The 5745-nt window shown below is 53.4% G+C and overlaps 1 pseudogene; it reads left to right on the top strand.

Annotated features, from left to right (window-relative positions):
* The first annotated feature begins 927 nt into the window (after positions 1-927).
* On the top strand, positions 928-3399 carry LOC132250710 (zinc finger protein 493-like; annotated as a pseudogene).
* Positions 3400-5745: the final 2346 nt, after the last annotated feature.

The raw sequence follows: 5745 nt of genomic DNA, 5'->3' as shown, positions 1-5745 counted from the left end.
GTGGAAAAATCTCAATGTCAGAGGAGCTGCTGCTGGGTGAGTTGTCTGTCCCCTGCACCCCACTCCGCTCTCAGAAATGCTCCATGCCCAGAGTGTCAGGGGGGCCTGGGGACTGCAGCCCTGCCCTGTGCTGCCCTTGCAGGGCGCTGACCTCAGACACGGCACATTGCCCTGTAATGTGTCCAGGCAGATGTTGTTCTCACTCTCAGAAATTCAACCATGTGGAGACAAGCGGCTGTTCCCTTCTTCTCCTCTAATGGCAGATGTTAGGGGACAATGATTTTGCTGTCTTGATTTTTCGGCACAGATCTGGTTTCCCTGGGATACCATGATCTTCAATTTCCATCTTTGCTCAACAGTCTGAGTTCATTCCCCAGCCCAAGGCAGCTATATGTCTCTACTACCTTCTTTCAGGGCATGATGGGATTTGTAGTCCCCCATGGAAAAACAGCATGGTGTGCAGAGGCTCTGTGTAGCTGTCAGTGTTGGAGAAAAAAGAAGCCGAGTCTGTCCCTGGCTTCTCCTGATCAGGCTGACCTGGAACCCAGAAGTGTTTCATCCTGGTCTCAGGCTGCATGACATGGCTCCATGGCATGGGTGGGATTCAGAAGCTTTCAGGTTGTGGGGGGAAGTGGATCCCCTGTGTTTTGCACCAGAATTTCCCCCTTTGTGTTTCATCTCCTGAGGCCCTGAGTGTCAAATAGCAGTGTTTGCCCCTTGCCAGCAGAGTAGGGGCCAATCTAGAGTTTCTGTTCCCTGTGCAGGAGGTGCCTGGCTGCTGAGCAGAGCCGAGGAGCAGACTCCTGCAGAGGGGCCTGCAGACCTGGAGCGATCATGGACTTCTCCGGGGAGTGTACATGACATGAACCCCCTGAGACCCAAGACAGAGCACTGGCACAAGAGCACAGAGAGGCCCCAAAAGCAGACAGTGAATGTAGCAGTGAACCAGGTACCATCTCCAGTTGGGTGTGGGAGTGAAGACGGGGCAGATCCCAGAAATGGCCCTGGATGCAGGGAAGAATTTATGGAGCTGAGAGATGTAAAGAGCCACTGGAAAGAGGCACTGCATCCAAACCAAGGCAGTGGGGAGGGCCTCAGAGGAAAGCAGGAGCTCACTGCTATTCACTGGGGCAGAGCCCAACCCTGCGCTGAAGTCAGGAAAACCCTTGACTGCCCATCACTCCTGGCTCTTCACAAGGTAAGGCAAAGTGGGGGGAAGCTCCACATATGCTTCAAGTGTGGGAAGAGCTTCACCCGATTCTCCAACCTGACCTGACACCAACTCATCCACACCGGGGAGAAGCCACATCAGTGCTCAGAGTGTGGGAAGAGCTTCCACCTGTCCTTCTACCTGACCAAACACCGCCTCATCCATACAGAGGAGAAGCCACACCAGTGCTCAGAGTGTGGGAAGAGCTTCAGACAGCTCTCCGACCTGGCCCAGCACCGGTATATTCACACACAAGAGAAGCCACATCGGTGCTCACAGTGTGGGAAGAGCTTCACACGATTCTCCAACCTGACCCAACACCAGCTCATCCACAGAGGGGAGAAGCCACATCAGTGCTTAGAGTGTGGGAAGAGGTTCAATCTGTCCTCCACCCTGACCCAACACCAGCGCACCCACACCGGGGAGAAGCCACATCAGTGCTCAGAGTGTGGGAAGAGCTTCACCCGATCCTCCGACCTGACCAAACACTGCCTCATCCACACAGGGGAGAAGCCACATCAGTGCTCAGAGTGTGGGAAGAGGTTCAAGCTGTCCTCCTACCTGACCAAACACCAGCGCACCCACACAGGGGAGAAGCCACATCAATGCTTAGAGTGTGGGAAGAGGTTCAACCTGTCCTCCACCCTGACCCAACACCAGTGCACCCACACCGGGGAGAAGCCACATCAGTGCTCAGAGTGTGGGAAGAGCTTCACCCGATCCTCCGACCTGACCAAACACCGCCTCATCCACACAGGGGAGAAGCCACATCAGTGCTCCGAGTGTGGGAAGAGCTTCAGACAGTTCTTTGACCTGGCCCGGCACCAGCTTATCCACACAGGGGAGAAGCCACATCGGTGCTCAGAGTGTGGGAAGAGGTTCAGACAGTTCTCCGACCTGGCCCGGCACCAGCTTATTCACACAGGGGAGAAGCCACATCGGTGCTCAGAGTGTGGGAAGAGGTTCAACCTGTCCTCCACCCTGATCAAACACAAGCGCACCCACACAGGGGAGAAGCCACATCAGTGCTCAGAGTGTGGGAAGAGGTTCAAGCTGTCCTCCTACCTGACCAAACACCAGCGCACCCACACAGGGGAGAAGCCACATCAATGCTTAGAGTGTGGGAAGAGGTTCAACCTGTCCTCCACCCTGACCCAACACCAGTGCACCCACACCGGGGAGAAGCCACATCAGTGCTCAGAGTGTGGGAAGAGCTTCACCCGATCCTCCGACCTGACCAAACACCGCCTCATCCACACAGGGGAGAAGCCACATCAGTGCTCCGAGTGTGGGAAGAGCTTCAGACAGTTCTTTGACCTGGCCCGGCACCGGCTTATCCACACAGGGGAGAAGCCACATCGGTGCTCAGAGTGTGGGAAGAGGTTCAGACAGTTCTCCGACCTGGCCCGGCACCAGCTTATTCACACAGGGGAGAAGCCACATCGGTGCTCAGAGTGTGGGAAGAGGTTCAACCTGTCCTCCACCCTGATCAAACACAAGCGCACCCACACAGGGGAGAAGCCACATCAGTGCTTGGAGTGTGGGAAGAGATTTACCCGATCCTCCTATCTGACCAAACACCAGCTCATCCACACAGGGGCGAGGCCACATTGCTCATAGTGTGGACAGAGCTTAACCAGTTTTTCCCCCTCGTCTCTAGTGGGCAAACTGAGTTATGCTCAGGCTCTTAGTGTAACCTTAGGCCTTCCTGGATCTAAGCAATTAAATTGTATGGAATGCCTCACTGGGAAAACTGAGTGCTGTGATTGGTACAGTGGGCTAACCAAGTACAGTAGTTTCCCTAGGAGGAAAGAAAACCAAGACCAGAACAGAATTGGAGTACCTATCTAACAAGGTGAGGTAAGAAACTCGAGGATTGGGCAGTTTGAGATGAGAAAGTTACAAAAGTAGTGGACAAACAAAGAGACTCTGTGTGTGTGTGTGTGTGTGTGTGTGTGTGTGTGTGTGTGTGTTTCCACCATGGGGAGGCTGGAGCATCCTTGGACTTCTGGCTTTGAGTAACAAGGAATCCATCAAGTAACATCCCACACACCCAGCAGAGGATCTGAGGCCGGTACCACTGAAGGTCAGTGATGTAATGTCTAAGGAACCGCTTGCCCAGTCGTATTGCAAGGATAATTATCTTGTAATAAGCCTAGGGGTTACTAATAAAATTCAGTTGATACCAAGTCAGCTGTGTCAATCCTTGTTGGTCTCTGGTAAAAAGAGTCCTGGGGCATATGGTCCAGGACCAGGTCGTTCACACAAAAGAGTGAGGGCTGAGACGAATGGGAAAAGCTCCACCCAATCCTGTGACCTGATTTGGCACCGGCTTGTCCACAGAGGTTAGAAGCCACATCGGTGCCCAAATCAAGGGAAGACCTGGGGCGGGCCAGTAGGGGGCGCTCCTAAAATGAGCCGCCTGCCTTCCTGTGTTTGACCAAAACCATGCTTCAGGTGCCTCCCCTGGGGTGCTTACGTCCGATCAGGTCCCTTCCTGAAGAACACCCGCAAGCTTGGGATAACCGCTGCCACCACCCAGGCCCTGGTCTTCGTTAGGGCTCTGTGCCACCCAGGTTGCACAGACCCTGTTGACCTGAGGGGTGTTTAGCCCACCGTGATATTTTGGGGTGCTTCTTTTAGCCTGAGGCGTTCACTAGTAGCCTCCTGCACAGGAGGAAAGTAGAAAAGCCATGCCCTCCTTAGCCAGGCGAGCAAAGGGGCTAAACCGGCAAGTCTTGGTGTCATCAGGGGTTACAGCAAGGCGTGCTATGACAGATAGCTTTTTTGCCCAAAGAGGAATACAAAACAAGAATATGTTGAAAGAAGACCAACTTGCGCAACACAGAATGGGCTTGTTGGCCATATTGATAGGTGTCTAAGGATACATAACTCTAATTTACTGGCTAAATTTAAGGTAAGCTACTTACATATACATCCAGGGGATTCTGGAGGCCCATGCTTCACTTTGTGTTTCCAAAGATGCCTCTCTAGAGGCAGTGCCCACCTAGACCAGGTGATCTGACCCTTAAATACCTTTTCTGACCTCATCGCTTGGCTCCAGGCAGAAGCAGGCAATATTTAAACCCAGCTGAGACAGACCAATCTTTAAAAGACGTCACCATCCCCAGGCGTAGGGCCCAGCATCACCAAATGGGCCTGGCAGGGAACTGAGACAAAGGGCCTCTGCACCACAAGGAGGGAGAGGGGAGGTCTCAGGCCTGGGGACAGAAAAAGCGGAGGATTCCTTCACTCCTTCAACCTGTCCTCCAGTCTGACCAAACACCGGCTCATCCACTTATGTGGCAGGGCAGAAGCCACATCAGAGCTCGGAGTGGGGGAAGAGCTTCCCCCAATTCTCTCACCAGTCCTGGCATCAGCTCAGCCACACAGAATAAAAGCCACATTGGTGCTCGAAGTATGGGAAGAGCTTCCCGCACTTCTCAGAACTGGCCCAGCACCAGTGCATCCACTTCTGGCAAAATCATGGATGCTCCCAGAAGTGCAGGAAGGGTTTGGCGATGTCTACCTGCTCAGCACCCACCAGTGTCTGCATCCAGGCAAGAGGACTCATACTTGAGGATTGCAACCATAGTTCACCTATTGTTCAGCCCTTGCAGGGCATTGCACAGCTCAAAGGATGCAGAGGCTGGCCCCCAAATTTGACGAGGGGGAGGGGTTAAAAGGAAACCCCCCAGGCAGAGGCCAGCGTAGGTGTTGGGGGAACCTGTGAGATGATCTTTGCCTTGGACCTTGTGCCATCTCCATCCTTCTCTGAAAGCAGTCAGTGCTCCCAGGAGGAGAAGAAGTGCCTCTCCAGAGCTGTGCAATGGGAACAGACCAGGGCCCAGAACCCCTCCCAGGGCTGATGTGTCTGTGATTTTCCAACCCCTTCCCTTGCCAGAGGATTCACCACGATCCAGGTGTTGTTTCTAACCCTCAGGGGCAGGAGCTGGTCACACTCGAGGCATTACACCCATGACCTGCTGTGCAGCGAGGACCCTGCCCTTTTGGATGAACCTGTGGCAGGGGAGCAGAGTCTCTTTTCTTGGTCAAATGCAACAGCAGGGGTAAAGGAGGTGCAGCGTGTGACAAATCCTGCCTCTTCGGTGGAAGGGTGGAGAAGGTATGATTGCATCCTGTGGGTCAAACGCAGCAGGTTGTCATCTCCCATGGGCAATACTGAAGCTTCCCCGCTAGTGCCAAAGCCATTTGTCCTGTGGGGGCTACTCCAAGAGGTTAAATACAGGCAGTCCTCGACTTACAACATTTCGCACTTACAACGGTTATAAGTGGACACCCTGTTTCAACTTTCTGATGTCAGTTTTGACTTTCCAATGCTTGGTCTGATGCGACGCTGCGCCAGCGAACAAGTTCGCTGTGTAGCTCATCTGCCTGGAGAACATCTGTCCAAATGTCCTTGGACACTTTCTTTAAGAAAGCAGACAAGACTCCAGAATAACCTGCAGCCAAGACTCCTGAGAAGACTCCAGCCAAGAGTCCTTCAACAAGTCCAGCAAAGTCACCTCAGAGAA

Source organism: Alligator mississippiensis, chromosome 1 (assembly GCF_030867095.1).
Source record: "Alligator mississippiensis isolate rAllMis1 chromosome 1, rAllMis1, whole genome shotgun sequence".
Taxonomy (NCBI): Eukaryota; Metazoa; Chordata; order Crocodylia; family Alligatoridae; genus Alligator; species Alligator mississippiensis.
The sequence above is the reverse complement of the archived record's forward strand: the minus strand, read 5'-3'. Positions and strand labels throughout refer to the sequence as shown.